The 17,974-nt window shown below is 39.5% G+C and overlaps 1 pseudogene; it reads right to left on the bottom strand.

Annotated features, from left to right (window-relative positions):
* Positions 1 to 14,252: 14,252 nt before the first annotated feature.
* The window catches only part of LOC109079223, a 74,500-nt pseudogene continuing 70,778 nt past the window's right edge, over positions 14,253 to 17,974 (bottom strand).

Here is a 17,974-nt window from a genome sequence, read left to right as displayed (position 1 = left end):
ACAGAACTGGTGAAGGTCGGGCGGGTCAATGGGACCCGCGCAAATCTGGCATGTAGCAGCCATTGGATGCCCACCTTGAACTACTGTCCGCTTCTCTTAACACGCCGCAGAACGATAGAAAGAAATCATAATCCTCAAGCTGCAATGTCATGTGGCAATCAAAAACCGTGATAATATGAAAATCTGCATGGGCTAACCACACGGAAGATGGTGAAGATTGGCTGGCTTCATTTCAAGATGATAGGACACCAATGACTACAGATGGGCCTTTCCAAGCAGCCAATCAGGAGACATCCGATTGTATGTTACGAGGGAAATGGAAAACCTGAGACCGGGTATTCTGTCTCAAAAGTAGAGGCCCTTGTATCTTCTAAACAGCAAGAAACCACAAGTTCGCATCAGTTCCTCCTGTATGTTTATACACTCGGGCTGAAAGAACGCCAATCATCATTCAAAGGTCTTGACCCCAGACCCAAGAAAGTGTTACACCGGACCTAGAGTTCAGAGCATCTTAGAGGAATATGCAACGGGGTTTGCATGGAAAAGCAACAGTTAGGATGGACTTGTTGCACAATAAACATGATTTGTTTGAAGTCCCACGTTTGCCACCAGGTTGGATTGAAAGAACTCAAATCAATATGTCTTCACTCTTGGAGGAAGTATACCTGCAAAACGCCATTTCCATCTGCCCCTACTTACGGGAAACTGTAAACTTTTTTAGAAGTTGTCGCCCATGGTTCCGGCACTCCCCAACGTATTCCAATTCGCAGCTTCTGCGATTCTCTTCGGAACGGCAGACGTTTCGATCATGCAATGCCACGCTCTTTATTTGAAGGACACATTCAACAGATAGTCTTTTTCCACAGCGTAGGACTTGAGAACTTCCTGCTCAAGCGTCCTCGTTGGGCACCAGCCCAGCATCCGCTCATAAGAATTTCCCGAAAAAGCCCCTCTTCTACAGGAATGCATCCTGCATCCCTGAGAATAATCCGGCCCATATCCCGCCAGCGGAAGAAGACGAGTTACCAGTGATGGTTACGCCAGTTCTGGCGAGCTCGTTCTTCATCCAACGGTTTTCCAATGATAGTGCTTACTATGCTCTGCAGGCTAAAACGATTCTTTGTTTGGCTGCACCTTGAAGCAGTGATAGGGTTGAAGCGGATTTAAAGGATTTAATCCGCCTACTGTCTTGAACACATAATGCCCATTTTGAAGATCATATGCAATGACGGTTAGACAGAGAAGTAGAAGTGGTTTTGTAAACGACCTAATTACCCATGTAAAAACTGTATGGCAGCCACGTGCTACTGTAGTAAATTTACTCAAGGCTCAGACCGATTTTTGTCGCACTGTACAGTGTTATCCAAACTGTTCCAGATTGTAGGAGGAGCTGGCCTCAATTGCACGTCCGCATTCCTTCACACACTCCACACCGGCGCAACACAGATGAAGTGCCGTCCATCAACTAGACATTTATCTGTTATTTTACGTTGGGAAGACTAATTTTTAATCGTGGGGCGAATTTTTACCGGGATCGCAAAAGCGCTAAGATAGTGCCCATCTCTACTTGAAAAATGGAGCTGCTTCACATCGGATCAAAGTGGCAATCTAAATTAAAATATCAAAAAGTGCAAAAGCTTGCGGTTTGCATGAAGGTTGATTTATTATTATAAGTTTATGTTAAAGGAATCTTTTGAAAGATTACTGCAGATGTTCACAGGCATGGCTAATTAACAGCCATAACCAGCTCTAGAGCAAATAGGAGTAGGGCTACACGCTATCATTTACATTCCTCGTCCCTGGTGTTGCGGCACCACCTGTGTCTGCCATGTGCCAAAAACGTGCTTGTGACCAACATGCATGAACTGTAAGAAACGACGAACATTCTAGCAGTTGGGATCCCGAAGCTTACAACAAAGTTGCGCTTGCTAAGCAACCCTTTAGCTTAATGTAGTTCAAAGTGGAAAGTAGTTCTCAGGTACGTTCTTAAAACACACCCACTACGGAGTGTATGGACACAGCAAACCTGGTAGTCTGCATGACTGCATGGGATATTAGCACAGCGTGACACAATCTTAATTAAAATGACAAACGAGAGGAAGAGGCCTTTCATGGAGGAATGAGTGATGGGTGATGATTCCTTCCATGCAAAACCCCCCTTCTGGAGCGCACAATATCTCATTCAACAGCGCTATTGCGAATACAGAAAAATCTGAAAGAACCCTTGCAGCAAATACACTGGTTGATGTTTACTGGGAATGTTCCATATTATTTTCACGCCCGGCCTGTGAACCTGTCATTGTCACTCAGCTTCAAGAATAAGAGCACAGCTTTCCCAGGAAAATAAGTTGTCAGACTATTGTGCTTGGATTTACGGGACCAATAGTGCTGTCTTTTGCATCAGGGTCTCTGTCGCAATTTTAATAAGGTGCTGGGCACAAGCGCAGGGATAGGAGTTGGGGATGAGAGGATAAATTCTGCAACCCTTGCGTTTCTCACTGGATGGTGGCTTTTCATAAAGAGATTAAGATCTTTAAATGAAAAACCAGGGCATGGATGACGTGTTTTGTTTCCTCTAAAGACGAGACTTTGAAGTTCAAATTAGGCTTGAATCCGACACAACCTAGGCTCAACGGCCCAGTCTGTCCCTTCTTGATCCTTCTTCGTCAATCGTGTCTTTGCAGCAACTAATCACATCAGACGGTGTGATTATTTTGATTGGTCCTTTCCCCCCTGTGGTGAGCAAAAACACTGAGCAAGTTTTCATTCACAGTTACTGTTCTGTGTGCAGTTCGCATTTGACTTGCTATTGGATATGTGTGTGCCGCGATCGGATGGATACATGTCAAGATGATCAACACATCAATAACAGAGCATAATGACTTGCTGGTCACCATGACAGGAGGATGCAACAAAAAAAAGAAAACTGGGACTCCTTGTTTGTTACAGCATTCACACTCACGGAAACGCACAGCGCAGTGTTGAACACGGGCTGTGTCGCGAGGCAAAGACGAGAGATAAATTTGCTTTCCATTGATTAATCCTCATTAAGGAGGAACATCACTCTACAACACGCTTCACATAGTGACTAGTAGCCATCATGACAAGGGACTTTTACGGGGGGTTACGGGATGAATGAGATACGCCAATGAGGACAGACAGGATGGCATGAGCTAGCAGTGGCAGGCTCCCACCACTTCTGTTGATATTGTGGTACAGCTTCCGGGGTTAACTGCCACTTCAGTTCATTTAATATTTCTTGCACTCATCAATCCCCGTGTTACCCACTACTCAGCCCACCCCCGCAGCTCCAGCTGGAGTTACGATCCAGCCATTCCATGTTGCACAGTTCTGTTTGCCCACAAGGGAACTTCGGGTCACAGTTGGCTCGTGGCACAAACCTGGATCACAAATGCTGCTCTCTTCAGAGCTAAACTGAGACGCATCCGCAACACCTAGCAACATATGGAATTTTGTGTTTTTTTCACACATTCCTCTACTCTCACCCATCCCTTATTACTCTCTGTCTTTCTGTAGACCGTTCAGATCAGGGTCCTTGACTGGAAGTCACTGCAGTCCACATTCAAAACTAGTCGCAGGAATATCACTAGAGGCTACTGTCTCAAAAAGAATAAATGCTAGCCACCACACAAAGAGCAGCGTGACCAACAGTTGTATCTGTATGACTTGAATATGGCACAAAGGGACGGAGGTTATTTTGATTGCCTCAGCTATTGATGTGGTGGCGCCAACAAACGCTAACCTGTGCCTAGGGTAGAGAGTTGTGGTTCCACTACAAGGTGACGTGTCCATGTGTGTGTATGCCACCATGACAATTACGACCACTGATTATTTGGTTCTAGAGGGGCAGGTTAGGGCAATTTTTGGTGTGTCAATATACCTGCTCAAGGCACTGGACGCACAGCATGCAAAGACGCTGGCTCCAAAATTTTGTGACAAGGCGCAATCCCGCACGGCGACGCATTATTTGTGACTTATTCCAGTGAGGGCATGAAGGGTACCAGAGCATATGATCAGTGGGAAAGCCCGCTTCCTCCGCAGTAATTGAGGCCGTATAAAGTCTCCAGAACTTCAATTCCTACTTTAGTCAGTATTAACCTTCATGGCACTGTGTACCCATTCAAGTCGAGAGGCAATTCATTTTGGGCGTGGACTGTATTAACATTCTCGAGACCTTCACTCAGCACAAATCTGCAGGTGACACATCAGCACCATTGCCATTTTTCATGCAAATCCACCAAATCTGTGCAAACACACTGACCAGATGTACTGCAGTCCTGGTTGCTTATACTTTTTTACAATGACAGATTCGGGGGGGGCCTTCAACAAGAGGTATGAGTGTCACCTTCAACAGAAATCATATCTTTTTCAAGCCTATAACACAAAACACATGCCAACAGACATCATGTTTAGGGCACAGAATAAAACAGTTGGTGAAACATTTTAAATATATGATTTTAATGAATTATAACACTTGATTAGTTAAGCCTGTGTGTTGTCGGCTACAGGAAATAACCTTTGTGAACTAAAATATAAACACTCCTGGTCATTTAGCTCCAGTCCGTTTGTTCCAATAGGTGTGTGGGGTCTTGTTTCTGGTGGGGACGTTAGATAATCTGAATGCACACAGACTCATTGGGAACTTGTGTCACCGTGGGGACCTAAGACAAGTCAAAAGCTCGCCTTTAGTTATTTTTGTATAGCGCTTTATACAATACAGATTGAGACAAAAGCAGCTTTAACAGTGTTAACCAGGAAAAAAATGCTGATGAATGCAAGAGCACAATAGAAAACTAGTCGTTGATATCAGTTAAATTGAGGGTCGTGCCGATGGGGAAACAAGCTTATTAAATCAGAATAATTCGTTTTTTTTTTGGGGATTTAAAATGTAAAAACACAGAACGTTTTCTGTGAGGGGTAGGTTTAGGGGTAGGGTTAGGGTATGGGGATAGAAAACACTGTTTAGACGGTATAAAAACCATTACGCCTATGGAGAGTCCCCACAAGGATAGCAAACCAGACGTGTGTGTGTTTTCCCCATGTATATATATTTTTTTATATATATTAATAGTAATACAAGTGTTATGCAGGTTTAAATATATATAGCAATGTAAGTGTACACATAAGTGTTTTTTTTTTTTTTTTTTTTTTTTTTTTTTTTAAGAAATCTCAATTTTGGTGCGACAAATATTGACAAAAATCAGTATTCAAGTGTTCACTGCACTGGGGAGGAATGGAGACTTGTTCCTGAACAGGAGGAAGCAGCAAAACAAAGCTTTTTTTTCCCCTATTCTTGAGATAGGGCTGAGTGACAGCCATCCTACAGTCATTACTATGTGTGCAATATTGGCAAACGGTGTCCTCAGCATGATCCACTTTATAAAAAGGGGTCCTGGTTAGCATAAGCAGGGAGAAGCAATAGACCAAGACATTTTCTATCTCTGTCTCTCTCTCTCTCTCACACACACACACACACACACACACACACACAGAGTGTCCTCTGGGAGAGCAGATGGCAGTCACTCTCAGGTGAGCGGCCTATGAATGTTTTGTCACACCTAAAACGGCCCCTTCCTTGATTCTGTCAGTCAGCATACAGGGGAGGAATTCAGGTGACCTTTTCTTGTAATAGCAGCTCCTGCCCTTTGTTGTTTTTAAATTAAATCAAGAGGTAAAAGATGATTTTATTTCCCTTTCAAACCCTTTCTTTTGGGATCACGCATGATGGAAATGACAATGAAGCAGGCAAATGAGGCAAGTAAAAAGCCACCCAAAAATAAATAAATCCACAGCTCATTTGCTTCCATTCTGAGAAGGGAAAAAGGTTCCACGTGATAGAACCGAGTGCTTGTATCAGTTAGTTAATTTGACCATACCGTAATTGATGGCCGATTTATGTTAAAAAATCACCAGTCTCTCTTTCAATATTGGAAAAGATTTCCCTCTAAAAAGGGCTTGTGCACATTTCATTGCCAATGCAAACTGCCATACAAACCAATATAAAGCTGGAGCACTGAGCCGGGACCGCAGTGAAATCGGAGCAGTAGTGCATAGGCCAAGAGGTCTATTGAGTTGAGTCTAAAGAGATGTGTGTGTTTTGTGTGGTCTTTGACAGGCATCTTTGAGCAGGGAAGAGAGTGATTTACACTCACCTGGTGAAGTCTGTCATCTCCATCATAATCATGCACATTTGCTTGGCCAAAACGATGATGTCATTTCCGCTGTCATCCCACTTGGATACCTCGGCCGTCCAGCTTGCTCTTCTCCTCCTGGAAACTGGCCACCTGCTCGGCAATCTTCGCCTTCTGCTCCTGGGGTAGCTGAGCCATGATGGCCTGCCAATTCCAGAGAGAAGCTCATATATAACAAACCGTACATAAATCTGCTCACGATATGCTAATCTATGACTGTTAATGAGGAAAAGAGACGACAGGATTTGCAATTGAAAAAGAAAATTGAAGTTCTATCCCTTTTCCCGCCTTCTTTTCTTTGCTCTCTCTCTTGCACCTTCCTTTGTCCCTTCTCTCAGTCTCTTTCTCTCTCTCATTTCTTGCATGACCAGTCCGGGCCGGGCGAGCAGGAGAGATTTTACAGCTTTGGCTGGTGGCGTATGGGCTATGAAAACATCCTCTAATTCTGTAAAAGGTTCACAACCTTTCAGAACTTTGCTGAGCAATGCTTTCTGCAGCCTCAATAGCCCTACACAACTCAAATGAGGAGGCCAGTGGAATATGTGAAACTGCAGTCAGCACATCAAAGATCAACAGAAAAAGATTTATTTTCTCTCTCTCTGTTCAATGTTTTGGGGCAGCACAACTTTAATACGAATAATAAGAATTTCAACATTAAAAAGAACCATTCTTGAGCACCAAATCAGAATATTACAATCATTTCTGAATGACTGGAGTAATTGCTTCTGAATATTCAGCTTTGGCATCATAGGAATAAATTACATTTTAAAAAATATAAAAATAGAAATGCTGTTTTTTTATTATGTAATAATATTTTACAATTTTTCTGTCACACCTGGTTAGGACATGCTCAGACGCTTTCTGGAAAAAAAAAAAAAAAAAAAAAAAAAAAAAAAAAGACAAAAAAAAAGAAAGAAAACACATCAGACTGCCCTAATTGAGATAAACCTTTCTTGCAATTTCTCACCAAGAATGAAATTTTTTGGCCTCATAAACTGAATGTTTTTCTATTTTGAAGTTGGAGCACCGGCACACATTAGTGCATTAGCTGAGTGACTGGGATTCCCACTGGAGCTGGGGACTAAATCAAAAGCCTCTGGGGGGGTGGAACAGGAGGCTGGACAGTTATTACAGACTTATGCAATCACATTCTCACTCAAGCACAACTTCCACTGCCCTGTTTTCTACAACTCTCTAAACAAAAATACTACTTGCTTCCCCAGCAACAAGGTTCAACAGAAAATGTAAGTCTTCTGCAGCGCTTTTATCTTTAACTAGAGCTTTCTGTTCAAGTCTTGAGCTCTTAAGGTCTCATGCCATCCCCTAGATGATTACAGATATTATTTTTTATTCGTACGAAATATTTTTTTCGTAATGTTTTTAGTTTTCATCAACATGCCCACATTACCATGAAAAAGGAGGGTGAGAGATCTGTAATTATATTCGTGCGAGCATGGGCAACAAAGAATATGCGATGGGCACAACGGATGTAAATATGAATAGATGACAGCCTTACACGACCAGGAACAATTCTTACTGACAAAAGAAAATGCTAATTTTTAAAATGCATTCATAAAAAAAAAAATAATAATTTGGGCCACATACTGCTTTCCATTAGTGCTGTCACACAAATTATCAGGAACTCAGAAGCAGTGCTCACAGAAAAAGCCAGCACTCTTACTAACAAGATCCCCAAACAGAACTTGGTTCCCTTTACCTCACTCACAACACTGATTTTAAAAAGGAAAACAGGATGCCAATCATCTGCAGTGTCTTGCCTTCACCACAGCTGAGCCTAGAGAATATTTCAAAGTAATAAAATAATTATATATATAGCTAACATATATACACCCACATATAATATATATATATAAATATATATATATCTATATATATTATATTATATATATATATATATATATATCATATATTATTATATTTATTTATTCACTGTTCTCCAGCTGTAGAGGATGAATTTTCATAAGCATTACAAGGCAACAGAGGAGGATGTGAGAGGGTAGGGGGTGGGCAAGTTATGACTGGGAGAAGGAGAATTAATGGAGGAGAGAGGGATGCGAGTTTAGATTGTCTGTTTCGCGCTAGGTGGCTAACCTCATAGGACGTGCGACTGACATGAGAGACGAGTACAGAATCTAAACAACACTGATTCCGAGTTCCTGTGCTATTGGAACTAAACAGTGAAGCCAAGGGTGGGATTTGGCCGTGATGCTAGCAATTCTGATCTGTGAAATAGAGCGTTTAGCATTTCCCAGCACTGTCTTCAACTCTTTCAATAGACTGGCTGCTAAAGGTTTATTATAGAAACACTGAATAAGATGGGAAAACAAAAATTTAAAAAAAAAAAAAAAAAAAAAAAAAAAAAATACTAGTCCACTGGACCAGATTCCATAATACGCATCTACAAAGGAATCTAATTCTCTTGTAATTTTAGGATTGATTTTGACACCTTTCAACATTCCCTAATTGGCTCCATAAACTGGTAAGCCACATGAAACCAAAGCTCTGATGTGAACTACAAAAGCCCCAACTCTCCCCCGAGCGCCTCGTTTCCGGCGATGAGCTGATCATCTTCCGTCTGCACACTGGTCCTGCTACGATTATCAATTATTAAAGTCAAAATTTATATAATTATTATTTTTCTGTCTCAAAGTCCGAGTCTGTCTCCAGTTCAGCTCTGGGGGTCTGTGGGGGAGAAGAAAAGCGTAGGGGTGGGGGATAGATAAGAAAAGCATTTAGCAAGCTCTTTCACACAACTCAAGTAACTTATGAACAGCAAAAGCTTCAAGGCCCCAATAGATATATCGTTCTATTTCATTGAGTTAAAAGGAGTACGAAATACCTTTGCAGTGGTAAACTCTTAACCAAAATCCTGATGCCATTCACACTACTGGAAGGCCATTTAGTAAGTAAATATGTGCTGCGCGCACTTTGCTATTCTTCTAGTCCATCGCTTAGGTAAGCAGTTTCAAACTACCAGAATGAACTCACACTCCTCTGAATTTGTTTTGGCCTGATTTTGTTTGAAATGACATCACACCACTTCATTCTATATTAAAGTATATTGGGGCCTTTATCAACAGTAGTTTTCCATGGGGAAAGTAGAAATTTTAAATGCATATGTAAAAATGAGACAAGAAATGCTGCCCATTATGGTCTACTGGGTAATGCATGTGGCTCTGATATAGTTTAGCCATGGTGCTCCACATTATTTCTCTAATACCTCGTTTTTTTTTGGTAAATAAAAATGGTAAAATACACAAAAATAAACTAAATGTTACATTTTTCTAAATAATAGCGGGTGATGCTACTCAATACTAGCAAGTTGTGGATGATTGCTTAAGTGAGGTTGCGTAAGTGATCCAAGCATATGTTGCTATGCTGTTGCTAGGGTCCTTGTCTAATAATAATTTCACTCCCTGGATAGGTCTGGGTACATCCTTCTATGCAACAAAAAGTGATGGAGATGATGCTTATCACTTGGACTTAAGTAACCCCAAAGTATGAGCATCGTCGTAAGAGTGACACTTTCTTTAGAAAGCACTCTATGCAAAAACGCATACACACATACATACATACACACACACACACAACCTATTCATTTTTTAGAGTGAAAATGTAATGGTGGAAGGGTTAAACAGTAAACATCTTTACTTGCCTGCTGTAAAGAGAGACAGAATGATCTGGCACACCAGTGCAGTGGGTACATCACGTTTTCCCTGTACTGAACTAAACTAACTCTCTTGCTCTAATCCCTGCACTGAATGCCAAACAGCCTCTTATAACTATGCTGCTCTATTAGCATGCACTGCGGGCGAGGCAGAGGACCTGTTTGCAGAGGGAAATGGTGGAGAATGGGGAGGGGTGAGGGGGGAAGAACCCTGCAACTGACAAGAAAATGCATTTCAGCTTGATAGGAGAAAGGACGAGATGTGAGAAGATACGGATGTATTATTTCACCACTGCTGCAAGCCGTGCTTATCTGACTGTCTGTACAATCCATTTATGAGGAGATTCTGACTGGTTCAAGATGCAGCTGCTCCAATAATAGACCCCTCAAGAATTCCAAAACTCTACCTGCCAGGGGTTTGAAAACAAAAACAAAAAAAAAATCTAATCGGTTCACTCAGAGCAGAATCGATTTTTAACGTTTCTGTTCCTGCGTTCCTTTGTATTATTATTGTTTCCGAAACCGGTTTGCCTAGAAAAAATACTGGTTAATAACGTTATTTTTTTTTAACTTTTTCTTTGCCTATAATAATAATAGTAGTAATAATAACAACAACAACAACAACAGCAGCAGCCTAATAATAATATATAATAATAATAAAAGTACAGCATTTTCTACTAAAAAAAAACGAAAAAAAAAAAAAAAAAACAGAAGAGATCTGGTATCTTAACATACTGTGCTTAGTCACAGCCAAAACAGCATCATCTTTTCTAGAATTTTTGGCCAAATTATGGGCTACTAAACAAGTAAAAAAAATCTGTTAATGCTTTAAAGACAAGTTAAAATACTTTTTTAAGATATTTACAACTGTTTGCTGCATTGGTTAAAAAAAAAAAAGCTACTCAAATAAAATTGCTTTTGAGAGGAAAAAAAAAAAGTCGCATAGGTTCACGACGCATTTTTTTTATTATTAGGCTACAGATGCAACAGATTGTACAATGGAGCAGTGCAACTTTTTTATGTTTCTTGAAAACTATTTTGAAAGGCTAACAATGTTGCAAAAATATGTTGTGTGCGCGTGAGGCGTCGGCACGATATCATAATGCTTTAATTGGTTATACAGATAGAAGCAAAACAACGATTTCTAAACTCTCAAGATTTGCAAAATAAAACTGTAAAATAAAATAAAAAAAAAACTGTAAAGCTTTCGCAAAATAAAGAAAACTATTTTCTGCTGTCCCCCGTTTTCTTTTCCGTGAACTTTGGATCGCATCACAATAAACCGAAAACTCAGCACGTTTTTTTCTTTCGTTTTGTAAATGTCAATGATTTAAGTGAAATACATTTTGTGTAGGCCAATATACAGTATGCTATTCCTTTTTATGTAAGCCTATAGTTTATTCTGTTTTCTCCGTTCACAAGTGCTGCAGGTGTGCGTGATCGATCGAATCCATCTTACACTATCCTTGGATAAGCTCTAATTTCAAATATTAAATCGAAAAGATAAAACAATGTTAGTAACTGGTTGATGGCTATTTCAAATTTTTGATTCCCTTTGAAACTATAAAATTTGATTTAGTTTTGGTTTCTGTTTCCTGTCAAAATTTCATTTGTTTCCGGTTCAGAGCCAAACCAAAACAAATTCAGTCAAAGTGTAGACGACGGTTTAAGAAGTGCCCAGGCTCATTCCATAAACACGTTTTGCTGTAAATAGAGAATCAAACTGGAGAATAAAATGAATTTTAAGGTAACAGTGCTAAAATTTAAAATGACTACTCGTTACTAACAGGGTTGTGAAAATGCCTTCTAAATTCTTATTCCTGAATTAAAAATCCAGAGAAGTAAATAAAAACCAAATTCAATTCATTCACTGTAAGACTTTAGGACGGTGAATGACAGATGGACAAGAGAAGGACAGACAAACAGACACACTATCATTTTTCATAGTTTGATGTCAATACTTATTTTTTTAGTAAGAATTAAAACATTTCTATTTCCAATAAATCTAGTAATACTCTAGTGTAGATCTCCCTTGTGATAGGAACTGCAGACAGCTCAGCTCAAAATATCTACCTAGCCATTCAAGAGAATGCATCACATCTATAAACCTAGGGCAGTAGTGAGCAGGCATTTGAATAAACAGCCTGAGATGCCTGAAGCAGTGTAGGTAAGGTGAGGTACTTTTGCAAGCTACAGTAACCACTCAGCAGCTATGAGGATCTGTGCTACGGAAGGGCCATTAGTACCAGTAACATCCCCTCAACAGAGGAGTCGAGGGCTGCCTGCCTGTCAAATATTAGGTGACGGCCGGCCGGCGAGGACTACGAGTGCAGTACTTACCGAGGTTAAAGACTCTGTCCATCTTAAGTAGCGTAAGTCGCACACTTGTCTCTTCCGATCGAGGATTTCCTGTGTGGTGGAGAGGTTGATGCCCACTGGGCACAAGTGTTGGCTGATTGGCTAGCGCTCAAGCTCTGTCTAAAAGTATGAGTTTGACATGTCGTGCGTGTTGTGGGAATCAACTTGAAAGTTAAACATTAATGTATGAATTTTTCTTTCTTGCTATCTCAATGTCTGCAGGGTGTATTAAAACTGTGCTCTCTAACAAACCCCTGCGATCACCAGACCTTTGGGTGGCTTTCTTATCGGTTTGGATGAGTCGTCTCAGAACAAGGGCCCTGAAGCGTTAAAAAATACTATACAGTTAGAAAGGAACAAAACAAGATAAAGATCACACCTCTCCTTTTGACTCAACGCATGAAGCAGTTCAACTTTGGGGACATGTTCGACACTAATGTTAAACCAACAAACAAACAAGTAAATCCTGCCTGCCAGAGGGCCTTTTGTTTTATACATTGAATCAATCTGGATAACTAGAGAAGGATGTCTGAAGTGGAAAATGAACGAGGCACTACAGTTCTCCTAGGATTTGGAAATAAAGGGGAAAATGCTAATTAAATTCCCTTTTCTAAAAAAATCAATTACGTATTATAATGCAAATACAGTGTAATGGACCCCCCCCCCCATCTAATTTTGTGTTCATTCCAATTTAAACCCTCTGTTATTAATGAACATTTCAGTACAAGTCAGAAAGTTTCATCTGCATCAAACAAGTCCATGTGAATCGTCTCGTTACTTGACGCTTGAAAAGAGAGGGTTGGTGGATGTATTCAAACAATGTATGCATGTACAAAGGCAGCAAAAAAATATGATGCAATCCCAATTATCAATAGCAAATAATACTAACACGTGTATGTGCCACACAATTTCCGGAGGCCTTTTAATTGAATGCTATTCCGGCTTCATTATCCGGGTCGTGACCGCACTCTTTGCTTTAACCAAAGGCGCTAATACATTCCAACACACTTCCTCATGAGCCAATTATTCAAATTCAGTGTACATTATCTTCGCAATTAATTGAAAACTCGTTAGTCTGGAACTACGAAAGATGATATTTGCCTCAATTAATGCCTTAACAACCTAGTTGTTCCAGCGAAGTGGTGTTGAGGGTTTATACGTTTCCCCACACGGCAGGAGTGGACTGTTGTCTGCTCATTGTCAGACTGTTAGCTAACGCTTCACTGCAAGCTAGCAACCATCTGTCCAATGTTACAGTTCAGCTCAGGGAAAGACCATTAACCCTGAGACTACAGCTCCAGTAATAGTGCACATGGAGAGGGAAATCTGTTCAATTAGGTTATCACTTGCCCAAAACAAATTACTATTACTATTACTTTCTAATAAGGCAGCACATATATGCACACCTGGCTTTTCAGGTTTTTTTTTTTTTCCATCATATACACACATTCAGTCTTAAGTGCTGTATTATTCTGAATTATATATAAATCCTCAGAGCAAACCACTAATTAACCCTGCCCTCTTCTTCCCTCTAATTCCGAACAAGTTTTGATGTGCCTAATTGGAGTTCACCTCAATATTACAAGCTCTTATGAGGGGAAAAAATAGTGCACATGGAAGGTCATAAAATTCAGAGTGCGCTGGAAACCTGTGTGGGTGGCATAGTGAAAGTAATAAAAAACCCTTTAACTGCTATTTAAAAAAAAGATGAATAAAATCAAAAAACAGGAATTTACTCACAATCATATCATTTCAAAATTTAACTCATTCTTCTGTGAAATACAAGAGAAGCTGACCTTTTCCAAACAATAATTCAGTCATAATATTTTGTTGTGCTTTTTTTTTTTTGTAATAGTAATTAGCCCTTCTGTGGCATGGAAAACAACAGCTTACATGGTTTTTGCATACTATCTAACTAGTGTTTCATGTGAGAAAGAAAATATTACAGTTCACCTGAGGATCAGAATTTTTTTAAGTAAATCTTTTAATATTTGAAAGATTTTTTGTTTTTATAGGCTTCTGCTCACCCTGATCATAAGCACTGCCTTCCTGATGTCCCTCACGCCATCATATACCAGACGCGAGGCATCAATGAACTCGTTCTCGTCCACTGGCTGGCTTGGGTTGGCGCTGAGAGCCTCCACGGCTGCCTCTATCTGCTCAGTGAAACGTGGCATCACTGTAAACACACCACAAACACAGAAAGGACAAAAACAGCAAGGTCAGAAACACTTAGCAGCAAACTAAAAGGAAAAAAAAAACATTCATTTTGCTGCAAACAATTCCGTTTTAACTCAGCAAAAATGAGTGAGCTGAAGTGCAATTCAATCAAGACATTGTGCCTGTAGAAATATATTAAATTCAAATTAGATTTGAATTGAATGGACACTTTTCCCCCCACATAACTTGGAACGCCTGAAACAGAGCTGAGTAAACGGAGAAATTTGTGGTGGATGTATTGCTGGATTTTAATGATCGCTCAAGGCAGCTTTTAATCAGGCTTTACTTGACTACGAGAATGGCAGATGAGTACACTTAATCCAGAGGCACCCTTAAACGAATCAATCACAAGACAGGTGGCAGCAAGACATCAAAGCCACACAAACTCTCTCTGCATTCAAAGGCTTTGGGAACCGGAGATCTTTTGAGGGTTTCTTCCTATGTGTTTTGTGGAAGCCATTTACCAATTTTTTCTCAGAGGATATTTAATGACATTGAGTATGTGCAACACATATATATAAACACCATCCAGCCTGGAGACCACAGTTAGAGTGTTTGTGCTGAAAAGAACCAAATTAAAAGTTTTTTTTTTTTTTTTTTTTTTTTTTTTTTTAGAAGTAAACCAAACAGACTGGCTAGTGATTGCAAGCTTTCATGGCTAGAATATGGTTCCTGCCCCTAGCTTATGTGTTGTTGGTTTGATTATGGTTTTTGGGCTGAACAAGCACTAAGGATATGTATTCAGACTGGACCATCTGAGACCAAACCTTCATGAAATTTGGTTGACTAATTCACCTTATTCAGCATGATCTATAGCAGTTTGCCCAAACACTTCTTGAAGCCAGCCCACCAGCTATGCACCACCTCCCAGCCATAAAATTATAGTCCCTCCCAATAGGCACTGAACACATCTACATTAATACTCATTCTCATTCACAATTTAGTACTGCACTGGGGAGTACAGTAGCAGGAAGTGATTGAATAGAAAGATGTTCACTGGAAATAAAGTGAACACTTGGAATTTGCATTAACAAAAGGTTTTCGGTGAGCCTTGAGGCTTATGGGGCATGAGTTTTAACAGTAATTAAAGCAATCATTAGTGTCATAACATTCTTTTCTTTGCCAGTATGGCCCAGCTATTTGATTTAGCGCAAAGCTGAACAGAGTACACTAAATATGACAGCATTTCCCAAGAGAAAAAGTCCACAAATAAACAGGAAAATCTTATGCTGTGTCCTAGAGAAATTAACCATCTCTGTGATTTTAGTCTTAAAAAGGTTTCTGAAGGCATCCGAAGGCTATTATGTAGCCACACATGAAAGTAATGTTATGTTTTTATCTACCAAAAAAATAAATAAATAAATAATATATAGTAATATTATGTTTTATCTTCCTAATAAAGCTGGAGTGCAGAAACTGGTCACGGGCAGCTTCTCAAAATCTTAGTAAGCTGCCTATCTAGACAGCATTTTTGGCCATCAAAGGCATGGCTATGCTTTGCAACCTTGTGAGGAAGTAGACAAAGTTACTTTTATTTTAAAGTCAGCACTCTTGTACCAACACCCTTCAACCCCCACTCAAGGAAATTCTGACCCAGATGGCAGCAGCGCTATTTTTGGATGCCTGTGCAGCATTTTCAGATATTAAACAAGAACAATGGATTTTAAATAGAAATTAATCACACATACACAAGTGCCATCACCAAAAATAATACTAAATGGACAGTTCTGACTAAGTTAAGATTGGATAACGCATGTTCGAAGCAGCTGTTAGACAATGTTAAATGAACATTTATATTATTGCACCAAATAACACATCAATCATACACAATTACAGTTTCTTATTATTAAATGTATACGTGTTATATGTATATGTCTTACATGTATGTTAATATGTTACACATTGTAAAAACACTAATGCTAAACTAAAACCGATATTACAAAAACAACAGATTTTGGCTTATTTTACTTAAATACAAAAATTGGCTGTAGCTACAGACATTTATGGCAAAACATAAATAAATGCAGGTCTATAGTGTTCTGGTTTATACCTGTATTAGTGAGAAGCTTAGTGGCTTCCAGAACCTTCTCTGTGTAGACCCCAGGCTCATAGTTGTCCATCTCAGATGTGACCACATGGACCACACGGGCAGCTCTACCTCGAATGGCTCCAGCGGTGCGATCCAGGCCATCGACATCCTTCTCTTGCAGGGCGATGACACACTTGTTAACATCCTCCAGGATGTGATTTTCTAAAGCAAAAAGAAAGAAAAATGCACAAGAGAAGACGATATTTAAAACAACTAAAGAAACAACACTGGAGAATGTACAGAGCTCTAACCACAATGCAAAGCATGAAGACAGGAAATCCTCATCCTTCATGCTGTATTTACACTGTCCCTGACTCCCTGAACCACAAGGGTGGATGAAAAAAAAAGAAAGAAAAAAAAAATGATTAAATACACTAAGACAGTTTAGCAATGGGTGTCTGGAAAATGTAAATCAACATGGTAAACTGTAATCTGTCCTTGAGAGAAAGTGAAGACAGTCAGTCAGCCTGCAGCTTACTTTTTGTACACGAAGAAAACAAAAATAACTTTCTTTAACAATTCCTCCATCTGCGTACTAGTCAGATTTGTCAAAATGGCGCTATGCTGATTTGGAGAGACACAGAGGAGAGGAATTGTTGAATAAAGTTGTTATTTTTGTTTTCTCAGTGTACAAAAAGTATTCTCGCCGCTTCATAACGTTATGGTTGAATCACTGATGGCAGACGGACTATTCTGATGATGCTTTTCAAACTTTCCTGAACCTTGACACTGTTATTTACTTGGCAGTTTATGGGACAGTCTCAAGCCTCCTGGTTAACCCTCTGGAGTCTAAGGGTATTTTTGGGGCCTGGAGAAGTTTTGTCATGCCCTGACATTTGTGCTTTTTTCAGTTTCTTATAAATATCTAAATGGCTAAAGTTTAATCTCACTGTAATCACCACAAACTAGGCTATAATAATATGTGAGCAGCATGTATGTACATTATTGTGTTTTTGAGAAAAAAAATGTTATGCGTGGTTAGTGAAAAACTTAAAATGTTAAATCACTTGAATAAGGCAATAAAACACATACAGAAAATTGGTTCCCAGGGAATTTTGAGAACTGGAGCTTGTAGCCTAGAATTTTTTTTTTTCTAAATGATGTGAAAATCATCTTGTTTACTCACTTACAGAAAACAATATATTGATTTAAATTTTCTAAGACACTTTTTGTTGGTAAACTCATATGCGAGTAGGCGTCAACTATCATGAATTCACACCTGAGAAGACAAAGACCTGCATAATGAGCTGCATAATGAGCCATTCAGTCAGCTGTGTCACTGAGAGGGATGAGCCCTTTACAAGAAAGAATGTGAGGACAGAAATAAATCTATATATAATTTTATGTTTGTAGTTTATTTAGAATATATTTAATTATCCCACAACATAATTTAATATTCACTTGCGA

This window comes from Cyprinus carpio, chromosome A14 (assembly GCF_018340385.1).
Source record: "Cyprinus carpio isolate SPL01 chromosome A14, ASM1834038v1, whole genome shotgun sequence".
Taxonomy (NCBI): domain Eukaryota; kingdom Metazoa; phylum Chordata; class Actinopteri; order Cypriniformes; family Cyprinidae; genus Cyprinus; species Cyprinus carpio.
Note: the sequence above shows the minus strand (reverse complement) of the source record. Positions and strands in the feature narration are given on the sequence as shown.